A 26,752-nucleotide genomic window follows, 5' to 3' on the forward strand; every position below is an offset into this window, starting at 1 on the left:
GTGAAAGTTGTCGGGACGATGGTGCCCGAGCACCACAGTCCTCCGAAAAATCCGCGAAACGAAGGGGGATCTGTTCGTCTCTGCACAAGGATTCCAGATCTTCAATTTCAGCCACGTACCTGCAACCTACACACAGAAAAGCGAAGACGATTGGGGGGTTAGGGATTAGGGGTTTGCCTTTAGGTCAAACCCCAGTTTTGGAATTAACCAAGAAATGAGCAATGCTGTAAATGTAAATGTCTGTAATGTAAAACAAGTACTAATACCTTGTTGTAAGGATGTTTGTATCCTTATGTGCGAAGGTATAGATGTTGTATGTTGTATGTTTGTAAGTGATCTCCTCTTCAATGGTTGAATCCTTGTCTTGAATGCAACACTTAGCCTTGAATGGAGACTTGAAATGATCAATTGCTTGAAGGAATGCTTGAATGCTTGAATGCTTGAGTATAGTTTCCACGCCTTTTCCCTCATGTCGAATGAAAGAGGAAAATGTAGTTTATATACTTGTCAATTAGGGCTGATAGACTGATTTTCCCAACCTTAGGCCGACCAGGAAAGATAATTTTCCAATTTGCAAACATAAAGACCCGAAGTCCAAAAGAGACCGGGCCCAAAATAGGACCCAGGGACCAGGGCGCTGGGCACCATGGTCCTGGGGGACCAGGGTGTTGGGTGCCCTGGTCCTGAAGGACTAGGGCGCTGGGCGCTCTGGTCCCACCTCCCGAGACAGCAGGGTGCAAAGGAGGTTCAGGCCAGGGTGCAAGAAAATGCAGTTTTCAATGTCATAATCAGGTTTCGGGGTCTCCATTCAGGTTGCGTGTTGCGTCGCCATCGTGAAGACCCAAATGCAGTCGAAATTGCAAGTGTCACAATTTTAGGACGCTACAAGGAGTACACCGAAGCATTTTACAAGTTGAACATCAGATCCGGACATGTTGATGATGAAGTTGAATAAGTTGCAAGATATTTGAATGGATTGTGGATGTCTATACAAGATGAACTCAATTTGATCAAATTGCAGAGTGTTGAAGAAGCTTACTAGTATGCCTTGAAAGCATATGAGAAGCTGAACAAAAGACATGAGTAGAGGCAGAGAGGTAGAGGTGGAATGTTTTCCAAAGGAAGATTTCAAGGAGGAAGAGGATATACCAGAGGTAGAGGAACTTGTATAGATCATAACAAGGACAAGGAAGTGAGCAAAGATGGTAATTCATACCAGAAGGATGATAAAAATATCTATCCGAAGAGAGAACCAAATGGCTACCAAAATGAGAATTTTGGAAAAGATGACAGAAGACAAGAGAAGAAAATGTTTAGAGGAACTTTCTATAAATGTGGAGGAGAAGGACACCATGTCTTTGAGTGTAAGAAGATAGAGAATACTAGGAGAACAATAGTGGTGGAAGAAATCCCCACCGGATTAGCTAATAAACTGGAAGATGAAGAATTGTTGATGATGAGGAGAGCTTTGTGTCATACCAAAGGAGATGAAGAGCCCTTGCAGAGGAATAATTTGTTCAAGACTAGATGTAAGGTATTTGGTAAGTGTTTTAAACTTGTTATTGATAGTGGTAGTTCAGATAATCTTGTTTTAGAAGAGATGGTGAATAAGTTGAATTTGGAGGGATTGAAACACCCTAAGCCTTATCACATAGCATGGATTTAGGATGAACATAAGTTGTTGGTAAGTGAGAAATGTTTGGTGAAATTGAAAATTAGGAATTATCATGATGAAGCCTTGTGTGATATTATGCCTATGGATATTTTTCACATTTTGTTGGGTAGACCTTGGCAGTTTGATAGACAGGCAATACATGATGGGAGAAAGAATAGATAAACTATTGTGGACAATGGGCTAAAGCAAACCTTTTTGCCCTTGGCAGAGCCTTTGAAGAGTGAAATTTGTACGAATGCTAGAATCTGTTTGGTGGATGGAATGAGACATGAGAATGTGTGTTCTGCCTTAGTTCCTACGAAGACTAAAAACCCTGAGCATGAAGAAGAACAACCGAAAGAGATAAAAGAGTTGCTGACATAGTATAAATACATCATTTCAAATAATGTGCCTGATGGATTACCGCTTATGAAAAGTATCAGTCATTGCATGGACCTAATTCTTAGAGCCAGTTTGTCTAACAAAGTTGCACGCTAGATGACACCAACAGAGAATGAAGAGTTGAATAGACAAGTGCAAGAGCTATTGAAGAAAGGTTTGATCAAAGAAGGTTTGAGTCCTTGTGCAGTACTAGCAGTATTATCACCTAAGAAGAATGGGGAATGGAGGATTTGTACCGATTCTAGAGCAATAAACAAGATCACAATGAAATATCAATTTCCTTTGCCTAGGATGGATGAGATAATGGATTGTTTGAGTGGAGCCAAATACTTTACAAAGATAGACTTGAAGAGTGGATATCATCAGATCAATATCAGAGAAGGAGATGAGTGGAAGACAGCATTCAAGAAAAATGAAGAACTGTATGAATGGTTGGTCATGCCTTTTGGATTTACTAATGCACTGAGTACTTTCATGAGGCTGATGAATGAGGTATTAAAGAAATTATTGGGTAAGTTTGTTATTGTATATTTGGGTGACATTCTGATTTTCAGTAAGACAAAAGAGGATCATTTGTTGCATTTAAGACAAATTATGCAGAGGTTGAGAAAAGAAAAGTTTTTTGATAAACCTTAATAAGTGTACTTTCATGAAGGAAGAGTTAGTCTATTTGGGATTTGTGATATCTAAGGATGGTTTGAAGATGGACCCTAAGAAAGTAAAACTAATTATTCAATGTGTTAGGATAACTAGTGAACAACTGAGAGGGGGGGTGAATTAGTTGTTAACAAATTATATCAATTAATCCACTTCATAACCTTAAACTGGAGCATATGAACATTAAGTACCAGAATAGCAGAAATAGATACCAGTAAGAAATGAAACTTAACAATAAAGCAGATAATCAACACAATGCAACCATACCATATAACACCATGATTTGTACATGGAAAACCCAGAAAGCAAAAAACCATAGTGGGAAGCCTACCCACAGTCAAATGATACTTCTGCAGAAAGTATGTGATATAATGAGGGGCCTGCACATGCAGGAAGCCATACTGCCTAGAGTGTACTTCTCATTACAAAAGAGTCTCACTCACTACAGAGAGGTTATAACCACCTCAAGATAAATGGACAAGAATCTAGAGTAACAAACTACCAGAGATAGCATCTACCATGCTTGATTATAGTCTTGGTTAAGCTCAATATTGCAGGCCTTTAACCTCTTCCTTAATCCCAATTCAATCACCTACGATCGACCAAATCTCCTTTGCATATGATATTGAATTTCAAGACCATGACACTTATTCCCCATGATCTACAATGAGATATTACATCATTTTATACCAACCCTAAGGCCTAAACCAATTAGGTCGACCACCTAAAAGATATTACAATAATATCATTACATAAATCCATATTACAATGATATGCCATGTCATCTTAAGAACAAAACAACAATAACCAATCCATAGAACATCTTGAAACATCCCAATAATGTGTAGCTAACACGTTAACATGATACCGGTCCATAACCTAGATAGGTACCAGACCTATTCTGGGTCCACCACACCAAAGAAATGTCTTCAAGCATTTGAAGAATGATCAAAGAACATCTTCAGCATCCTGAAAGCCGCACCAACACCACTTATGTATCTTGTCAAGATTCCTCAGTGAAAGCTTTGTCGGTAAAACCTTAAACCAATGTCGGTAAGGGCATACAAGAGTGTATGATAGAATCCAATTAACAAGTCAATACCAACTGACCAAAACATGCTCAAGAAACATGTAACACGTAAAATCAAACATACTCTATTTATCCAAACATGTCGGAAGTGTCCAACAAATGATCTCTTCTATCGGTAACACTAGATCTTCTATCGATAACCGAAACATGTCTGTCGGTAACAACCATAACAACTAGTTTCGACATCAATAACAAAACATCAATGCAACACATAATCAATTCATCTATAATGCCGACACAATGGCCTACACCAGAAAGCATTGGAGAGGTAAGATAATTTCATGGATTGGCTAGTTTCTACCAGAAGTTTATCAGAAATTTCAGTTCAGTTTGTAACCCTATGACTGAGACAATGAGGGGAGATAGGAAGGAATTCAAGTGGACCACCGAAGCAAAAAAAAATTTTGAACTATTGAAGCAAAAAGTGACTGAGCAGCCTGTGTTATCTTTACCGGATTTCAACAAAGTATTTCAAGTGGATTATGATGCAAGTGGAATGGCCATAGGAGCAGTCTTGAGTCAGGAAGGGAGACCAATATCTTATTTCAGTGAGAAATTGAATGATGCCCAGAGGAGATATTCAATGTATGATCAAGAATTTTATGCCATAGTTCAAGCCTTGTAGAAGTGGAGACATTACATGTTGCCTAAAGAGTTTGTGTTGTATACGGATCATCAATCTTTGCAGTATTTGAACAGTCAAAGTAAGTTGAATGAGAGATATATGAGATGGGTAAAATTTTGCAGAGTTACACCTTTATGTTGAAGCATAGAAATGGGAAATATAACAAAGTTGTTGATGAATTGAGTAGAAGAAGGAATTTTCTGACAGAGATGAGATTGATAGTATTAGGATTTGAGGAGTTGAAGACCTTGTATGATGATGACCCAGATTTTGCAGAAACTTGGAGAGCATGTAGAGAACTATTTACAAAAGATAGAAGCAAATGGTTGGATTACTTCATTCAAGATGGGATGTTATTCAGAGGAGTTTAGTTATGCACACCTAAGAGTTCTATGAGGGAGAATCTGATAAAGGAGAAACATAGTGGAGGATTATTCGGACACTTTTGTGTTGATAAAATAGTAGCACTAGTGAGTGAGCATTATTTTTGGCCCCAAATTCATAAGGTGTTAGGAAATATGTGCAAAGTTTTAGAGTTTTTCAAGTTGCAAAGGGTAGTAGTCAGAATGTGGGATTGTATAAACCTTTGACAGTATCAGAAAGACCTTGGGAAGATATAAGCATGGATTTCATACTTGGATTACCTAAAACACAGAGAGGGAATGATTATATATTTGTAGTAGTCGATAGATTCTCAAAGATGGCTCATTGCATACCTTGTAAGAAGACATCAGATGCAGTGCATATAGCTGACCTATTTTTCAAGGAAGTGGTGAGATTGCATGGATTACCTAAGAGCATAGTTTCAGACAGAGATACTAAGTTTGTTGGTTTTTTTTAAAGAACACTTTGGAAGAAGATGAAGATAGACTTGATGTTTAGTTCTACTTTTCACCCATAGATTGATGGACAGACAGAAGTAGTTAACCAGATCTTGGGAAATTTGTTAAGATGCTAAGTTGGAGACAAAACCAGAAGCTGGGATTTAATTCTTGCACAAGAAGAGTTTGCCTACTACAATATAGTAAACAGGAGTACTAGAAGGACACCTTTTGAGATTGTTACCGGAGCACACCCTAGAGGTATATCAGAATTAAGAGATATTAGCAGTGAAGACCAGAGAAGTTATGAAGCAAAATAATTTGCAGATCACATAAAGGACTTACATATTCAAGTTAAGTAGCATTTGGAGGACATGAACAACAAGTATAAGGAGAAAGCAGATGAGAAGAGGAGACATAAGGAATTTAAAGTTGGTGATGAAGTGATGGTGTATCTAAGAAAATAAAGATTCCCGGTTGGAACTTATAACAAGTTGCAAATGAAGAAGTTTGGACCTTGCAAGATTTTGAGAAAGTTCAGTTCCGGAAATGCATATGAAGTGGAGTTACCAGATAGTCTAAGTATTTCACCTGTATTTAACATTGCAGATCTACATCATTATCATAAAGCAAAATTTTAGTGAGGATAGTATTTTAGACCTTGAGAAATAGTTGCCCCGAAAGGAACTGGATCACATTGAAGACATTTTGGATAGTAGGATTGGGCATAGTGTCCAGAGCTATCAATATAAGGAATATCTTGTAAAGTGGAAAGGCAGACCAATTGAAGATTCATCTTGGATTTCTTAGGCAGAGGTAGACCGCCTTGGTTTTCCTCTAACCCCAGCAAAGTGAGAAACTCACTTTTTTTCAACAACCCCAAATGTCTGATGCAGGAGCATCCCTAGTTCTTAGCAATCTTGCATCAACCAAAAATATTTCCTTTCTATTTTGCTTTATGTTTTGCAATTTCAGCATTTTATTTTGCATTTTCTGGAATTGACTCATCAGATCTTGAGGAGTTGGATTTTTCTTGAGGACTTGATCATCTACCTTATTCCTAAACCATGGAGCATTTGGATCATTTTCTGGAAAGTTATCACTACCAGTTTTCGAGACAGTTTTTCTTGTACCAGTTGCGTAGACCTATTTGCATTTGTAATCTAATGGAACCTATCGGATCCCTTCTATAGCTTGCAGAACCCTGAACATTTATTTTGATGTTCCTTGGCCTATGGAAGAGCTTCCCTTTTTTCTACACTTCATCCTTTGTATTTTTTGGAGGAATTTCTTTGGCAGAGACCGACCTTGTTGTTTTACACGTTAGGTCTTGTTCTTTGGTATTTCATCCCTTTTTGGGTCAATCGGATCCCCTTGGATCATATAAATCATTGTGATTGAGAATTAGAATGTAGATAAGTTAGGATATAGAACATAGAAGATAGATCCTAAGGTCTTAGGTCCCAGTTGTGACCTGTTCTATAATTAAGCATGTTTTAGCAGGCCAGTAAGTTGGTTTTTGTAACCCTGTTGTTACTGGTTGATTGTAAATAGTTTTTTATGGTACAATTCATTTAGTTCTGCATTGCCTCCATCATATCCTTACATTTTTGTTGTGTTTACTCTTTTTGACCGATCTAGATTGATCTCTTTAAGGTCCCTCCTAACCAGTGACTACACCAAGGCCAATGCAACTGGATAGATACAGACAGATTGATTTCATGGGGATCATAGGTTTCCCAAATCCAAGTAAGTAATGAATTAAGGGATGAATTGCCTAAGTTCTTAGGAAATAATGCAATCTCAGGGGAAGATCATCTTAGAACATTCCAAAATATAATGGATAACTTTGAAGTAGAAAGTGAAGATGTTTTCATGAAAATGTTTATGCAATCTTTAACTAGTAATGCTAGGGAATGGTACAAAATTTTGTCTGATTTATCTATCAAATCATTTCAAGACTTTAAAATAATGGTTAGAGATCAGTATGGCAATAATTTAGATCCTAAGTTTTCTTTGCATGAGCTAACTAGTATAAGAAAGAATCAGAAAGAGGATGTTGCTTTTTTCAATAATAGGTTCATTAAAAGACTCAATAAAATTCCTCTTAGTCTGAAGCCAACTAATAATATGAACTTGGTATTCTATTTTGATTCCTTTGATCCTAAAATAGGGTATGAGTTGAGGTCAAGTAACCCCCCAACTTTGGCAGCTACTTTTAAACTTGCTCAGACCATAGAAAATAATAGGAAAGCCTCAAGAAAAACAACAATAAGTGATGATGTTAGGATTTTTCCAAATCCCAAAGGACATCACAACAAAGTACCCAAATAGGAGGATAAATTGGATAAGGTTATGAGTGCCTTAAATGATTTAAGCTACAAAGAGGCTAGAAATGAGAAGGGTATGTCTCATGACAAACCTAGTTTTCAAAGGCATGATAGACCCAAGTTGCATGATATGCCATATAACACAAACTGGAAAGATGGACGGCCTGTAGTTGGCAACCAAAGGCCTGCAAACAAAGAGACACCTGATCCATTGAAAATACAAGGTTCTCATCTTGTAGAAGATAGCCCATGGTGTATGGCATGTAATTTACCACATACACAAACCCAATGTGTAGTAGTAAAAGCCATGGAAGAAGATGAATATGTCTATGCTAGTTGCAGGGAGGGTGAATTCATTGACCACATGGTGAATATGTTTTCTTTTCAAGCTAATAATGAGTTTGAGTGCTCAGCCTCTGAGGAAAATGAGGTAGAAATAGATGTAGACATTCAAAGACTGTGGAGTGGTAGCCATCATGAAGAAGTGTTTTTTGATGAAGAGAGCAGGGAAGAATGTAGGTTCAATGCTTCTAATGACCAATTTGAAAACATTAGCCTGAGGAAAACCTTTGAGGAAGAAATCAAAAGAATTATTGTGGTTGTTGTCACCCAAATTAAAAGGGTACAATTTGAGGCCAAGAGGTGCTTTTCCCAACTAAGGAAAACTTGGTGGAATGTTCATGAAAGACAAGCAGCCAAAACTTAAGAAACACACTCCTCCACCATCTATAGAGGAAAAGAACAAAGTGGCAAAGACCACCCCTACCCAGCAATATGTGCCAGAAGGAAGCACAAAATTAAAGAAGATTGAAAAGGAGATCACAGCTAAAGTTTCCCCAAAAGCAGAAATAGCTGAGAAGGAGAAGCAACCAAAGACGACCAATCAAAAGGAGGTTAATCCAGGTACTTTTATAGCACCTTCTTTTAATATGATGCAAACATTAGCTTGGATAAATATTTATATTTCTTTGTTAGAGATGATGAAGATCCAAGAGCATAAAAATAATGCTTTAGCTTTGATAAATGGATTTCCTAGTATGCCCCAAGATCTTTTGCACAACAATGTTATTTTAGAAGATAAAACTAATTGTGCACAAGGGGGACACTCTAGAACAATGCAATCTCTTGAGGTCCACCTAGGAGATGTAGTACCCCTTCCCCGATCATACTGTTCACATGCATACTTTGACTAAGTCTGACTTTTCAGTGCCTTTGTAGACCCCCCCTTGGTCATGATGTTTATGTGCAGCTAGTATGCTATCATGATGACGTATGCTTTAATGTGTGTGTGTTCCATTTAATGATGATTATGCATTAATTTTTTGACGATGATTAAATGTTGATTTAAATTACACATTAAAGATTATGGACTGACTTGTTTCCCTTATGCATGTTGTGCATCATGTGCATGTATCATGTATGTGCGTGTATGGGGTGTGGGGAGATGGGTTCTCATCACTCACTATGGTGAGACATGAGAAGTCATGATTCTCCTTCATCAGTGTGTTTACCATGTTAATATGAATATATGCATGTGTATATCGGTGATGCATGAAATTGTAGGTATGAGTACTGTGTGGGTACGAGGTATCAACTCCACCTGGTTTCACAGGTTTGAGCATACCTTACTGATTCGATGGATGTGGCAAAAGATAAGTTATGAAACCCTTCGTGTTACCCCTAGTCATTCTCAATGTGAGTGGTGTCGGTCGTCCGTAAGTTCTGTTTTTATTTGGTTTGCGAGTCATGTGCCTAATTAGGTTACTTAAGTTCGTATTATGCAATGGGTGAAATGATTTAATTAATCTTAAGCATTTTAATTGGTTAAATGTGTTTATTGCTCATTCGTAATTAAATCAAATTAATTATTATGGCCCCTTTTAAATGATTGGTTGATAAATCAAATCGTTAAATTCAATTAACTAGTGAGTTGTTCAATTCAAATTGTATTATGCATTTTGAATTTATAAAAAATAAACTTTTTAAGAAAATTAAAATATCTCCAAAATATCTTACCATTGACTTTAAATATGTAAATTTGAAGTTTTATATAAAATTAAAAAAATCAAATTTTGGAGAGGAAAAAGCATTTTTGAATATTAACTTTGTGGAAATGATTTATTTGGTCAAAAATAATTTCAACCTAAAATAGATTTTTAGGTCAAAAATTTCCTTTTAACCTATATTTTTCATGAAATTGGGGGGAAGTTGTTTTTGGGGATTGAAAACTTTTGGGGAAAGTTTTGGAGGAAATTTGGGCATCCTTGTTTGAAGAAAACTTCTAGGTTGCAGGTTGGGCTCTTCTTCAACTACTTCCAGGATTGCATATTGACGTTGGATTCTTGTTTAGATTCTTTTATTTTTTGTTTTTTTAAAGAAATTTTATTTTCATTTGAAAGAAATCTGTGTGTGTGTTTTGGTTGAAAAATCTCTTAAATTTGTGGAATAAGAAGAGTTTAAATTATATTTTGAATTTAGATCCTCATTGATTTCATTTCCAATTCCCAAATCAATTTCTTGATTGATCAAAATTGGTTTCAAAATTGAAATTGGGTGTGGTTGTTCACAGTGGATTTTTGTCAAAAATTTCATATGGATGCTTTCAAATTTTGTTTTAAACTGAGAAATTAGTTTTTGATTGACAAAATTGGAGGGGAATATTCGGAAATTGTTGAATTCAGCGTTGTATGGGGTTATGCTGGTAAATTTTTCCCAATTTTTAATTTTTGTGACTGGTAATTTTCAAAATTGAGAACTATATTCCTTTCCTTTTTCTAAGAAAATTTTCTGAGTATATTTGGTATTGGGAGGGATTGATTTTTTTTAAATATGGAGAAGGAAATTAAATTTTGTTAGTTGTTAATTTTTGTTTTAGAACTCAAAAAAATGAGTTTGTTGTGAAGACTCAAAAAAACATTTATGAGTATTCACATGTATATATTTTAAAACCACTAATTAAAATATATATATATTATATGGAAGTTTGGAAAATAATTTATTATTGGTGAAATTTGTAAATTACATCATATGTATTTGGGAAATTTTGAAATTAGAAATTAGAGAAAGATATAGTTGGATATTTAATAATTTTGTCATTTTAGTGAAATATTGATTTTGGACGAATCAATACCTATATTAATTTATTTATTTTTATATGCATAGTTCATATGCATAAATGTATATTTTGGTGTTTTATTTATGGTGATTTTTCAAATATAGTATTTTGGAAATTCAGATGGATTAGAAAACTTTGGCCAAATAGTATGTTAAACGAAATGGAAAAATTAACGTCATATTAGAGTAGCAAAGATGAGTATTTTCATTTATCTATTCGCATTTTCTTTCAAAAATGGCAAGTCCTTGGATATGTGTTTTAGTTGTTTCATGAGGTTGTTATCGTATCTCTTCATGACTCTAGTCAAAGAATCATTAGTTGTTAACTGTGGGCAAGGGCTTATTTGGCCAAGTGATTTTCTATTGAGAACTTCGTATACTATTTCATGTGTATACCTTTGATTTGGGAGTTCATCTGATTTGTGGTTAAGTGTCATATGGGAGAGTGGATTTCGAGTGGGGTGTGCGCCCAAAGTGGTAAGCAGGATAACCCATCGAAAGTTTGTCTAAGAAAGTGATAACTTAATAATTTATTAGGGGGTTTGGTAGATGAAAAACACTAAGTAAGATAATTGTGCCTCACACATGGGTTGAGTGCTAGTACAGACTCAGGATGCAGTGAGAAGGCCTGGAATGGCAAACCAACAACCTTGTCCTCACGAAAGGATTGTTTGGGTCCACATGAGACTTGGATGGGGCTGGAGGTTCGGGAGAGGTTACCAGGGTAACCTAGTGGATGGGGGTTGGGACCTATGGAGGCCTGCCTGGGTAACCATACCAAGCTATCTGATGACACTCTTCCCTTATGTTCACTAGTGTGCATTTTGTTTTTCTTTTGCTTGGAGCACTATTGTGGGAGTCATATCTGGTTGTTTATACTTTTTGTGAGTACTTGATATTCAAGTTAGATCATGTGACACTTATGATGGAATGTGAGGATTTAATTTCATCGATGCTCCAATTGTTCTCTTGTGTTTACTCTATATTATGTTTCAAATGGATCCTCTTTCTTCTTCTTGGATCATCCATGTATCTCTTGGACCCTATGTAGTCATATGTATCATTTGTTTTTGTATGCCTTGATGGCAGGATGTAATTGATGTGAACCTTATGTATTTTTCACCTATTATTTATTAGAAGGGTCTTGCATTTGAAGCAGACCCAGAGATGTAGCCCGTTAGGGGTGAGCTCTGATATCAATTTTGGTGTTGTATGGTGTATGTGTTCATTTGGTTCCTTTTTATTTTGGATGTATGATTAGCATTATGGTTTAAATGTATAATGTAATTTAGATGATATTAATCTTAAATGCATGTCTGAAGTTATCAATTAGATGCAATAATATGGATTATGATGTAATGTAGCTAATGTCAGATGTATATATTCTAACGTGCTAGTTAAATCACTTATAGAATTTAATTTCTATGTCCTTGTGGTAATCATTTTATCATGAGTAGGTTTAATGATTCTCATTGTTAATTGGATTACTAAACCTTAATATTCATTGAATTAATCTAGTAATCTTCATTGGAAACCCTTTAGGTGTTTAAGTTAAGTCTTCCGCTTGTGTAAATGTTATTGTAATATTGAATTTAATGCATCATAAGGTTCATCAATGTTTAAAAAATAATAATATTTGCACTATTTTTGAGAGTTTTAGTTGTACCCTTTAGGGTTTCTTGGCGGGGCATTACAAATACTATCACTAAAATCCCTTCCCAAGTAGATCCCTTCTATATGACTTTGATAGTAAATGGTATGCATGTAAAAAATTGTATGACTGATTCTGGGGCTGCCATTAATATCATGCATGTGGGGGTCGTGAGGGAACTTGGGCTAACTATTGACTGCAACTATGGGAAGTGTTCTATCATGGATAATAGGTCTGTACTTGTGATAAGAGTCCTCAAAAGTTTAGAAATCAAGATAGCAAATTTTATGGAGGCTACCTATAAGGTAGATGTAACAATTGTAGATGTCCCCCCAAATTATGGCATGTTTTTTTCAAGACAATGGATGGTAGTGGTGGGGGGAAACGTTCAACTTTTTTTTTGATATGCTACAATCCCTGTTAATGGATAAGATGTCAGGTTAGAAAGAGAACCTAGGTCTGATACTACTATCGAGCAAGCTGACCTAAATTACATGGTGATGTTTTATGACTTTGATACGGGGAGCTTCAAAGTTGAACCTATTCAACCATCCCCAGAAGTTGTAGACCCTGTTATAACTAAAATTCAGAAGAGTAAGAAGGGTCTATGGTATATGAATTTTGATGGAGCTCGCAGCAAAGAAGGGTCAGGTGTTGGAGTAGTTTTTATTGAACCTACTGGAAAAACATTTAAGTATTGTAGCGTCGTAAATTGTACGCACTTGCTAGGGTGGTACAATTTCACACCTAGTTCAGCACCCGCCTTGGCGCATTTTGTATTTTGCATTGCGTTTCCCCTTTAGCACTTAATTAATTAAATTAATTAGGTCTAAGGTCCTATTTTATCATTTCCTACATCATAAAGTTGGGCCCTTTCATTAAAGTGTGCCCTTTTCATTTTATTCCTCCAATACATCATTTAATCAAAAACCCTAATTAGGTCCTATTTTGAACTTGGGGGCTTGATTTCAGGGGTCAAAACATCTCGAAATCACCTGTAACTTTGGGATTCTCTCTAAAATCATCATATCTGACAGTCCTGAAAATTTGGTGAAAAGTTGTCGGGACCATGGCGCCCGGAGTGTAACATGGTCCCGGACATTTTTCTGAAAATTTTAGGAGCGCGATCCAATCATAAAATAAAGCTTAACCCCAAGAAATTGGTGGGATATTCAATCTCTAAGTCGGCCTAAAGTTGAAATTAAGACCTAGGGTTTCATACATAAGAGCTCTCTTTCTTCATTTGAAAGGATCGGAATTTTGGCTTTCGAGGACCTTCTATGCAGCGAAAGAGTAGATCTTTGAAGACTTCAATAACATTCAACATCCATCCATCAAGCATTCATCAATTTCATTCATTTAGGGTTTGGGAGACATTGAAGAACAATAGGAGATTACCGACTGAAGATTGGCTTGTACTCCTCCCTTGAGGGTTGGGTATGATTTCATGTTGTTTTCATGTCTTTGCATAAGCTTCAATATATCCATTATTCATGCTTTAGATCACTTTGCATCTTGATTTAGAGCATTTACATTATCATTTACAAGCAATTAGGATTTACTTTCTAGGTTGCTCTAGTTTGCTTTCTTGCATTTAAGGACCTTGCACACACACTAGGTCTGCACACACAATACATTTTACAATACAACTTGGCTATTCATGGAGGTGGAAATCACCGAAGTGGGGGTTTGACTAAGGAAAAACCCTATATAGCCACCCACCACACCTTTTCAGATATAAGTGCAGGTTTCGAAATCCGGATGACGCCGCAAGTTACAGATCCGGAAGAAGCAGACGGAGACCGAACTTCACACCAAATCTCAGAGCAAAAGACCAGGACAGGGGCGTGGGGCGCCCTGGTCCTGCCAGGACAGGGGCGATGGGAGCCCTGGTCCCTGGGACAGGGGCGCTGGGTGCCCTGGTCCTCCCGACAGACAGCATTTTCAGCATTTTTGACAGCTTTTCCAGAGTGCAAAACAGCAGTTTTCGGAGTAGTTTCAGGGGCAGAATCAGGACAATGGCGCCCGCGCCCCCATCCCAAACATTTTCAGTCAGATTTTAACTTCGGGTATGCATTTTCATTCTTGTCCTATCCTTGTATTTACAGCTTTCCATTGTTTAAGTTCAATTCTGCAATCTTGTCATTAGTTCATACTTGCATTTTGCGGTTAGGAATTGAACTTGCATCATTTTATCTTTCAATTACAACAAAGGAATAGAAATCCTAATAGGTAGCCCATGGCTCTCTCTTCCAAAAAAAGAAGTAGCCAATTGTGTGATACCTCTAGGCTCTTTCGTATTCCACAAGTGTGTGGTTGAAAGTGAGATTAGGGCATGTTTGCTTAGTGTCACTTTTTCCCCCACACAAGTATTCTTTCCAACTACTTTTTGAGTGCACTGAAAATGTGGCACAGTATGAGGCATTGTTACTAGGTTTGAATCTTGCCACTAAGAATGGGATAAAGAAACTATCAGTATGGGGGGATTCAGAGTTGATTGTATCATAGGTTAGATCAGTTTATTCTTCCAAGAATGACAGATTGAAGTAGTATAGATCAGCTGTGTGGGACTCATTTGAGTTTTTTGGTGCCTTAAATATAAAATGGATAGAAAGATCAAAGAAAATTATGGAAAACTTGTTAGAAAATATTTCTTTGAAGAGTGATGATATCACCTTGGTTGGAATTTCAAAGGTGGAAGTAAAAAATAGGTCTGCCATACTTGATAAAATCTGCAATTGGCAAGTTTTTAATGATGATGATGACCTATTGAAGTTCTTCCATTGCATAGATGAGTATGAGAGTCAATAAAATGAATTTAATGCTTTTGTGGAAACTATAGATGGAAAAGACATTTTTTTTGAAAATGAGACAGTGCAGCTAAACACAAACAAAATCCCGAAAGGATTGGTAGCCCTAGAAAGAGTATTTGACAATCAGGATAGTCAAACAATGAAGCAGTCCCCAGTAAACAAAGAGGACCTTAAGGAGATTAACTTAGGAACTTATTCATATCCTAGAAAGGTCTACATTGGTAAATGGATCGGTCCAAAAATCAGACTCATGTTGATCACTTTACTCAAAAAATATAAGCACATTTTTGCATGGTCATATGATGACCTGAAGGCTTACAGAGAGGACAATTTCCAACATAAAAATCCTTTGGACCTAGTTGCAAGGACTTTTAGACAAAAGAAAAGGCCAACTAACCCAGTTCTTAGACCCAAAATGCAAGAGGAGCTAATGAAGCTTAGAGATGGTAGTACCATCAAACCCATCAATTATTCATCATGAGTTTCTAATCTTGTCCCTATCTGGAAGAAAAATGGTGACATTGGACTATGCATGGATTTTAGGAATTTAAATGTGTCATCATTAAAAGATAACTACACCCTGCCTAACATGGAAGCAATACTACAGAAGGTCACAGGTTGTGAGTTGCTATTCATGATGGATGGATTCTCTAGGTACAACCAAGTGAAGGTCAAATAATCAGAACAATACAACACTGCCTTCACCACCCCATGGGGAACCTATGTTTATATTAGAATGTCTTTTGGACTCACTAATGTTGGAGAAAAATTACAGAGAGCTATGGATGTAGCTTTCTGATACATTATAGACATTGTTATGGTTATCTATCAAGATGATTTAATAGCATTCTCCAAAAAGGTAGAGGAGCATTGTCTGCACTTGGAAAAGGTATTTGTTAGGGTGCTGGAATATGGGATTTCTCTTAATCCTAAAAAATGCCACTTTGTTGTGACTGAAGGTAGACTACTAGGACACATTGTGTCCAAGGATGGAGTAATAATAGTATGTGAGAGAGTGGCTGCTATTGACAGAATGCCTATCCCCAAAACTATGAAAGGTATCCATTCTTTCTTTGGCCAGATAAACTTTGTTCGTAGATTCATATCTAACTTTTCTAAAATAGTAAAACCTATTTCCAAGATGCTAAAGAAAGGGGTTGTGATCAAGTGGATCTTCATGCTTTGGAAGCCTTTGTAGCTATCAAGAAAGCTATTAAGCAGGCCCTTGTTTTAAAGGCACCAGATTTTAGCAAACCTTTCTAGGTTTTTTCCTTTGCTTCATTCCACACTATAGTTGTTATTATGTTAACAAATAATAATGAGGGGTATGAACAACCTATTGCTTTCTACAGCAAATCACTTCAGGCAGTCGAACTCAAATATGACATTGTGGAAAAGCAAGCATATGCTTTAGTCAAGGCAGTAAAAAAATTAGGCCTTATCTTGTAGGTGCCCAAATAATAGCTTGTGTTCCTAATGCTGGAGTAAAGGACATCTTTGTCCAATCATAGACAATAGGAAGAATGTGTTGGTGGATCAACAAGATCCAAGAGTTTAATGTTGACATTCAAATCACTAAGTTGGTCTGAGGAATGGGCTTGGTAAAGCTTATGGTTGAAGAGAACCTAGAGCATGCCAAGATAAATGTTCTATGTGATTCAAAAGGTATCACCTGCATCCTACAAATAACCTCATGGTATGTTGATATCATTCCCTTTCTTACAGACTCCATTTATCCAGAAGGTTCCATAGAAAGCCAAAAAAGAACCTTAAAACTGAGATCACAGAGGTATGTGTTTACTGCTGGAGACCTATATTATAGAGACAAAGATGGTTTTCTGTTATTTTGTCTAGATGAATAGCATGCTCAACTTGTGTTAAGAGAAATGCATGATGGAGTATGTGGAGGACACTTCACAAAAAACACCACAACTCATAAGGTATTAAGAGTAGGCTATTTGTGACCATCTTTATTCAAGGATGCACACAACTTTATAAGAAAGTGTGAGCCTTGTTAGTTCTCAGGTAAGCTAAAATATCTTGGAGCATTACCTCTCAGGCCTATGCAAGTAGAAGCCCATTTTTATTAGTGGGGTATTTATTTTATTGGAGAGATCACTAAGAGGTCTAGTGGTGAACATAAATGGATATTGGTTACTACAGAATATTCTACTAAGTGGGTATAAGTTATCCCCACAAGACAAGAAACCAGTAAAGTGGTTATTGATTTCTTAGTAAAGAATGTTGTGGCCTGATTTGGAGTACCGATGAGACTCATCATGGACAATTCCATGTGCTTTAGATCTGAGGAGTTCATAGATTTTTGTAAATCATATGGGATAAGCATCTCATATGCATCTCCATACCACCCACAAGGAAATTGGCAAGATCAGTCCAGCAATAAGAGTATCATGAAGACCATCAAGCAAACACTTGGGAAAAACAAGAGAGCTTGGGATTCTAAATTAAAAATGGCAAATGTGGGCAGAAAGGATCATTGTTAACAAGGCCATAGTAACATCTCCTTTTCAGCTGGTGTATGGATCTAAAATAAGGATGGCAATAAATAATTTGCTTCCTGTGTACAAGTTCATCCATGAAAATGACCTGGAAATGTCAGATCCACTCAAGGAAAGGATGGAGATGCTCACAAAAAAAACCTAAAGCTGCAACAAAAAACTAAGTACCTGTTTGATAAGAAAACATCAAAAAGAAAATTTTAAATTAATGATTTGGTACTTTTTTGGAATGCTAGAGCCCAAGCTAAAGGCAAACATGTAAAATTTAAAGACTTGTGGTTGGGGCCATTTGTTGTTGTAGAGAATAATGGTGAGGAATCATATTTCCTCATAGATATTAACAATGAGATGTAGGAGCTACCACTACATGGACAGTTCCTTAAGTATTTCTTTGCTTGATAATTTCCATGCACATTAGCTTTAGCATTTGTGTATAGGTTAGATTAGGGTTTTGTAAAAATTCCTGCATTTTTTTCTTATTGGTCTTCTGTCCCAGAGATCTGGATCCTCGCTTTCACCCGGGTGGTCAAACGTCCCCTAGCTAGTGGCACTATTGGAAGAGTTCAAAAATTGGTTTTATTTGTACCTATGTATGTGTTGATGTTGGATATTGTTGGCATATGGGGATATTGTTGGATATTGTTAGCATATGGTAAACCAGTATGTTGATATGATGATAATGTATGTTTTCATTTATGTCAATAAAGTTCAAGTGAACTAGTATGAAGAGGTATGAGGAAATGCAGTAAACCAGTGTCAGGGTTTCACTAAGTGTGACTACCGGTTGGCAGTCTCAGCTCTATGGTTATCAGTTTGGCGATCCAGCTTGTGCGATGCAACCAGTGATACTCTGTGATGAGTTAGCTAAGAGATATGAATGAGATTGAGGTGCCACATCAACCTTGTGTGCGTGAAGGATTGAGATATGAGAAGGTCGACTGTGTTTCAAGTCTACCTCAGGAATGATCATTCTTCTTAGTGGTATGAGAAGAAATTGTGATGGGTTACTGATTCCCATGAGCGGTGATGATTGAAAGATGTAGAGTGTCTTGTGATTTGTTTAAAATTGTAATACTCTATGCATTGTGTTTGGACAATCAGGAATGGACCGCCTGTGTTGTAAACCTAAGATACTTAAGGTTTAGGGTTTATGCTACCGACCTATCTGTTTTCTATAAGGTCGATGATGTTTGTCATTGTAAAGTTGTTGGCAAATGATTTTTTGTCTATCCGAGTGATGAGATACTTGCAAGAGCAGTAAGAGGAAAACTACAGAGTGTGATTGCAGAGTAGAGGAAATGAAAAGGATCTTCCTTGGCATGTAGTGTTGTTATCAGATCAAAATTTTTACCTCATGTCTTCTAATCATTTCAACAGATGGAAAATTCCTTTATCGGGTAGCTTTAACATGCTTATTGTAAAACTTGTAACCAGGTGACTCAAGATCATTAAGTTTTTCAAATCCTCTAGCAAGGTAACCTCTAACAGGGTTTCAACCTTTAATAGGGTATATAGCCATCCCTTAATCGAGTGATCTCTAACAGGATTGGTTCCTAGCATAACCTTATTGTAAAGTCTTTAACCGGACTAGGCTCCTAATAGGGTGAGCTTCAAAAGAGTTCAAAAACAAGCTTGTGGGTATTCTTCCCCACCGTGGTTTTTCCCATTTGGGTTTCCACATGAAAAATTTGTGTGTTATGTGTTATGCATTTTTCATGTGATGTTTATGAATTATTTGGTTGAAAGATTATGCATGCAGAGTTAATAGGTTATGGTATTACTAGTATACCACATGCATATATTTATGGGTGAAGTTGATATCAAGTATTGATCATATTTGAAGTGTTCAGACTTATCAGCTTATGGTATTTGATGTCTTGTTGTGTTTAACCTATATTTCCATGGTTAAGTTCAGTAATGGTGACAACCAGTTGGTATTGCTTTAGCTAGATAAGTTGCTGAGAAAGTTTTTGCCTATACTGATTCACCCCCCCCTCTCAGTTTCAGTCTGGGTATTTGTTGTTATCATTATTCATCAATTGGTATCAGAGTGCCTCTAGGTCCTCAATGATATAAGCTTAACCGCTTGAGGTAAAAGATCATGTTGTAATGATGAAGAGGAAGGTCCTAAGTTCAATAGAGATAACTTTAAGATATGGATAGACAGAATGGAGATTTACATCAAGATTATGGGTGCTCAACACTGGAGCTATGTTAAGAATTCCTATTTGACTCCCACTAGCACTCTAACTGATGATCAGAAGAGAGAGCTCCAGGAAAATGGGCAATTCATGGAAGCCCTTATCAGCAACCTGTCAGATATTGAGTTTATTGATGTACAAGAAAAGGACACACCTAAGGATGTATGGGATGCATTGGAAAACATCTTTTGTGGTGATGAGCATGTAAAGAAAGCTAAGGAAGAGAGCCTTAGAGGTAAATTTGAGGATATGAGGATGGTTGAAGGTGAGACCATTCAGCAGTATGGTATTAGGATTAGGACTATGGTTGGAGATATCAAAAGCACTGGTGGAACTATTGATGATACCACTATTGTTAGTAAAGTCTTTAGATCATTGTTACCAATCTATGCAATCAGAGTTGCTGCTATCCAGGAACTAAGGTCTATTGATAAAACCAAGGTATCCTTAGATTCTATCATTGCAAAGTTGACTACATATGAGTTGAATAGCTATAATGGTAGTGTTCAAAAGACTGAGTTGGCCTTTAAAGCATCTACTGTACCATCCAGAAAAGGAAAAGAAACTAGTACTAGCTATGAATCCAGACAATGCAGAGATATGGATGATGAAGATATTCTAATGGAGTTTGAAGCTCTTCTTGATAAAAGACTTCTGAAGGGAACTAGAAAATATAGAGGTAAACTTCCTTTAAAATGTTTTTCCTACAACAAGATAGGACATATAGCTATTAATTGCCCTAACAATGACAATAAGGATAAACCAAAGAGGTTTAGAAAGTATAAAGGAGGAAACAGAAGAAATTGTTTAGTTGTTGTGGATGAAGGTGTCACTGATGAAGAATCAGAAGATGAAGAAAATGAAGACATAGTGTTTGTAGCAATAAACAAAGAAGTGTCTGACAAGAAAGCTCTTGTCCCTTGCATTGACAACTCTAATGAGTGGATAATTGATAGTGGTTACTCTCACCACATGACTGGTGACCAGAGAAAGTTTCTATCTCTAGAGGAATATGATGGAGGTGTTGTCAGATTTTGCAACGATGCACCATGCTTGGTGAAAGGTAAAGGATCCATCTCACTGAATAGAAAGAGCAATGTAGATGATGTCTACTAGGTAGAAGGTCTTAAGCATAACCTGTTGAGTGTTGCTCAGCTGAATGACAAATGACTAGCTCGTGAATTCAAAGGCAGAGTCTGCAAGATAATTGGGAAGAGTGGGGAACTTATTGCCACCGGTAAGTAGACTAGAGGTAACCTATTTCAGTTAAATTCCAAGATAAGTCAATGTCTAATGGCTAAGTTTGATGATAGTTGGATATTGCATAGGAGACTCTATCATATGAACTTTGACAACATTGTTAAAGCCGGTAAGATCAAGGTGGTAAGAGGATTACCTTTGCTAAACAAACCTGAGAATTCTTTGTGCAAAGAATGTCAACTTAGGAAGATGTCTTCCTCAACATTTAAAGGTAAGTCTTTTTTAGCAGAAAATTTACTTGATCTTGTGCATACTGATTTGTGTGGTCATATGAAAACTAGAAGTATTCAAGGAGATAGGTATTTTATGATTCTTACTGATGACTACTCAAGAATTATGTGGGTCACATTCTTGAAAGACAAGTCTGAAGCATTTGGAAAGTTCAAATCTTTCAGAGCATTAGTAGAGAAAGAAAGTGGTAAAAAGATAAAATGCCTGAGAACTGATCAAGGAGGAGAATTCAGTTCTAATGAATTCAATAAGTACTGTGAAGATAATGGTATCAAGAGGTAGTTGTCTGCTCCAAGGAAACCACAATAGAATGGCATAGCAGAAAGAAATAACAGGACTATAGTTGAAGCGGCTAGAACATTGTTGATCCAAGGAAAGGTTGCTCACACCTTTTGGAGAGAAGTGGTGAGCACTGCAATCTATACTATGAACTGGGTACTCATCAAGAAAGGCAAAGATAAAACCCCTTTATGATTATTGGACTGGGAAAACTCCCACTGTGAGTAACTTTAAATTGTTTGGTAGTAAGTGCTATATCAAGAGAGGTGAGCATTTGAGCAAATTTGATGCAAAATATGATGAAGGAATATTTCTGGGATATTCCACCAAGAGCAACTCTCTCAAGTGCTACAATAATAGAACTCAAAAAATTGTTGAAAGTATCAATGTTAGGGTTGATGAATCCCCTCAAGAACCTAAGGAAACATGCAGCAAATAAATGGAAGATGGACCAAGTATAGCCTTCTGGGAACTGGTTAAGAAAGAAACTTGTAAATATCTTAGTGTTCCTGTACCGGTAGAAGCTGCAGTGGGAGAAGAAGAAGAAGTAAGTGAAGAAGAAGAAGAAAAGCTAATAGATTAGGCTAGAATAAATCATAGATATGTGAATCTGCATCATGATCCAAAGCAAATCATAAGAAATAAAGATGCAGGGATACTCACAAGAAGAAAAGTGAAGGAGAACTCTTGCATGATTTCTGAATTTGAACCCAAGAATTCCAAAGAAGCTCTTATAGATGAAGATTGGATTAAAGCAATGGAAGAGGAGCTAGACCAGATAGAAAAGAATGTGACATGGTCTTTGGTGCCCAGACCGGAACATAAAAATGTCATAGATACCAAATGGGTCTTCAGGAATAAGCTGAATGAAGAAGGCACAGTTGTAAGGAACAAGGCTAGGCTTGTATGCAAGGGATATGCTTAGGAGGAAGGAGAAGACTATGGAGAAACCTTTGCTCCTGTGGCTAGATTAGAAGGTGTTCGAATGTTACTTGCATTTGTAGCATTTAACGTATTTACGGTTTATCAGATGGATGTGAAGTTTTCTTTTCTGAATGGAATCCTAGAAGAGGAAGTGTATATAGAGCAACCAGAAGGGTTTGCCTTATCAGAAGATAGTGACATGGTGTGCAGGTTACACAAAGCCTTGCATGGACTGAAACAAGCACCTAGGGCATGGTATGAAAGACTACACTCTCGTCTTGTGAAGATTGGATTTCAGAGAACAAGTGAAGATAGCAACATCTACTTGAAATTAGAAGGTGATCAGATTCTGATCTGTGAAGTGTTTATGGATGACATAATCTTTGGAGGGGATGATAAAATGAGTCATGCGTTTGCAGATGAAATGAAGAAAGACTTTGAGATGTCTTTGATAGGAGAAATAAATTTCTTCATTGGTTTACAAATTTTGGTAAATGAAAGAGGGTATCTTTATTACCCAGTCCAAGTATGTCAAAGAGGTATTGAAGACTTTTGGCATGGAGGAAAGCAAACTAGTTGGTACATTGATGGTGACTGGCTATAAACTGACTGAGGAAGATGATTCAGCACTAGTGAATGAAAAGGAGTATCGGTAAGTTGCACTATGTGGTGCAGAATAGACTAGATATTGCTCATGCAGTAGGCATAGTAGCTCATTTTCAGAAATGTCCAAGACAATCCCACTTGGTAGCTGTCAAAAGGATTATTAGATATCTGAAAGGAACAGTTGATTATGGATTGTGGTATCCATATAATGGTGACTATAATCTCAAGGTATATACCGATGCCGATTGGGCAGGTAATGTGGATGACTGGAAGAGAACAACCGATGGAGCGTTCTTTCTTGGAGGAATATTAGTATCATGGACAAGTAAGAAGTAGAGTTGTATTTCCCAATCTACTATTGAAGCAGAATATGTGGCAGCATTTATGAACTGCAGTCAAGCAATTTGGATGAAGCATGTATTGGAAGGTTTCAAAGTACCTGTATCTGAACCTGTGAATATATTTTGTGATAATAAAAGTGCAATAAATATTTCCAAGAATCTGGTATTGCATTCTAGAACTAAGCACATTGAGCTTAAATATCACTTCTTGAGAGAGAAAGTTCGGAATAAGGATGTTGTACTGCAACATGTTTCCAGTAAGGAGCAACTAGCAAATATATTCACTAAGCCCTTACCGAAGACTACATTTACCTATTTGAGAGGTGAATTAGGGGTTCTACCCCTTCATAAAATCAATTAAAGATGTGTGCTCCGCATCAGTCAAGTACTACAGTGACAAATCTTTCAGGATTGATGTGTTGAAGGATGCTACTCCTTATGGGGGGCAGCATAGTAGATTTTGGAAGCTTGTGCCTCCACTTTGGCATTGTTGTCAAAGGCGGAGAAGATATCTGATGTATGGGGAGAAGATATATGATGAGAAGATATTTGATAATGCAGATACACCAGTCTATGAGGTTTTCAGGTGTAATGATACACTGAGTATTTCCATCAATGCCAAAGGGGGAGATTGTTGGATATTGTTGGCATATGGGGAGATTGTTGGATATTGTTAGCATATGGTGAACCAGTATGTTGATATGATGATAATGTATGTTTTCATTGATGTCAATAAAGTTCAAGTGAACCGGTATGAAGAGGTATGAGGACATGCAGTGAACTCGTGTCAGGGTTTCACTAAGTGTGACTACCGGTTGGCAGTCTCAGCTCTATGGTTATCGGTTTGGTGATCCAGCTTGTGTGATACAACCGGTGATACTTCGTGATGAGTTAGCTAAGAGATATGAATGAGATCAAGGTGCCACATCAGCCTTGTGCCCGTGAAGGATTGAGATATGAGAAAATCGACTGCGTTTGAAGTCTACCTCGGGAATGATCATTCTTCGTAGTGGTATGAGAAGAAAGCATGATGGGTTACTGATTCCCATGAGCGGTGATGATTGAATGATGCAGATTGTCTTGTGATCTATTTGAAATTGTAATACTCTATGCAGTGTGTTTCGACGGTCAGGATTGGACCACCTATGTTCTAAACCTAAGATGCTTAAGGTTTAGGGTTTATGCTACCAACCTATCTGTTGTTTATAAGGTTGATGATGTTTGTTATTGTAAATTTGTTGGCAAATGATTGTCTGTGTATCCGAGTAATGAGATACTTGCCAGACCAGTAAGAGGAAAACTGCAGAGTGTGATTGCAGAGTAGAGGAAATGAAAAAGATTTGCCTTAGCATGTAGTCTTGTTATCAGATCAGAAGTTTTACCTATTATCTTCTAATCATTTCAACAGATGGAAAATCCCTTTATCGGGTAGCTTTAATAGGCTTATTGTAAAACCTATAACTAGGTGACTCAAGATCATTGAGTTCTTCAAATTCTCTAGCAAGGTAACCTATAACAGGGTATATAGCCATCCCTTAACCAGGTGATCTCTAATAGGATCGGTTCCTAGTAGAACCTTATTGTAAAGTCTTTAACCAGACTAGGCTCCTAACAGGGCAAGATTCAAAAGAGTTCAAAAACAAGCTTGTGGGTATTCATCCCCACCATGGTTTTTCCCATTTGGGTTTCCATGTGAAAAATTTGTGTGTTATGTGTTATGCATTTTTCATGTGATGTTTACGAATTATTTGGTTGAAAGATTATGCATGCGGAGTTAATAGGTTATGGTATTACTAGTTTACCACATGCATATATTTATGGGTGAAGTTGATATCAAATATTGATCGTATTCGAAGTGTTCAGACTTATTAGTTTATGGTATTTGATGTCTTATTGTGTTTAACCGGTATTGCCATGGTTAAGTTCAGTAATGGTGAAAACCAATTGGTATTGATTTAGCTAGATAAGTTGTTGAGAAATTTTTTGCCTGTATTGATTCACCCCCCCTCTCAGTACTGGTTGGGGTATCTGTTGTTCATCATTATTCATCAGTTGAAACTTAGGGTTTAGGGTTTTTTAAAAGGGTTTTATGCCTGTCAAGTTTTTCCTTTGTTCTCCCAAGAAATGCTATGTTTCACAGTTGACTTATGATCACTGGTGACCTAGTTTTAACTCATCATCAGAAGGGTCCTTTGGCATTCGTTCACCAGCCCTACACGCTAGGAATCACTGCTTGAAGTCGTCGCTTTAATTTTTATTATATTCTTAAGTATTGCAAAGTACCTACATGAAATATGAAACATAAATAAGGATAGTAATCATTATAAACAAGATTATAAAGTAAATGAAATATGAAACATACATGCAAAATGTACACATTACACAAGATATACATGGGGAAAACCCTTTTGGGTAAAAAACCCCATAAATCATCATTTAATTAAAACACTTACAAATATAGTCTATAATAAAATAGACATGAACTTGGGGACACTCCTCCAATACTTCCACATGGCCAATAATACCTCATATGCATAGTGATACAACTCACCATACAGCTCCAAATTCACACACCTCTCAAATGAGAGAGAACCTCCTTAAATATAAGAGGAAGGGTGACTTCAATAGTCACACCTTTTCAATAACCCCCACTCATAAATAATTAATAATCTAATAGTTATTAGATTATAATTATTTCAAATGGGATATGCTTATAAAGCATATAATATATAAGGTTTTATAACCTTATATTAGAACATTATATATAAATGTTATAAGGATGTGATCCCTAATAACATTATGTTCTAACACTCCCCCTTAATGTTAATAGGGGATCACATGTCAATTTCCATAGAAGAAAAAATGAAGCACCCCAGTAACATAGGTCTTCTTTGATAGTGATAAATAGGGACACAAAGATAGGCCAACACGAAGATCATGCATTCCGGACTACATGAAAGTCATCTTGTCATAATTTATAATCCCAGTGTTTTAAAAATGATGTTGTGAGGTCTTAAAAAATTATATTGGAGCCGTGGTCCCCTCAAATTAGCCTCTCCCCAGGTTCATTACATAGTGCCTGTAGGTCTTAATACAATGCTTTTACAAGTGGAAGATTTACAAGGAGAAGAATTTACAAATGCCCGTAGGACTTAAGCACAAATGTGCCTATAGGACTTACTAATGCCTACCTACAGTAATTAAAACAAAAAGGACATACATATGCCTATCTGC

This window comes from Cryptomeria japonica, chromosome 5 (assembly GCF_030272615.1).
Source record: "Cryptomeria japonica chromosome 5, Sugi_1.0, whole genome shotgun sequence".
In the NCBI taxonomy this organism is placed as follows: Eukaryota; Viridiplantae; Streptophyta; class Pinopsida; order Cupressales; family Cupressaceae; genus Cryptomeria; species Cryptomeria japonica.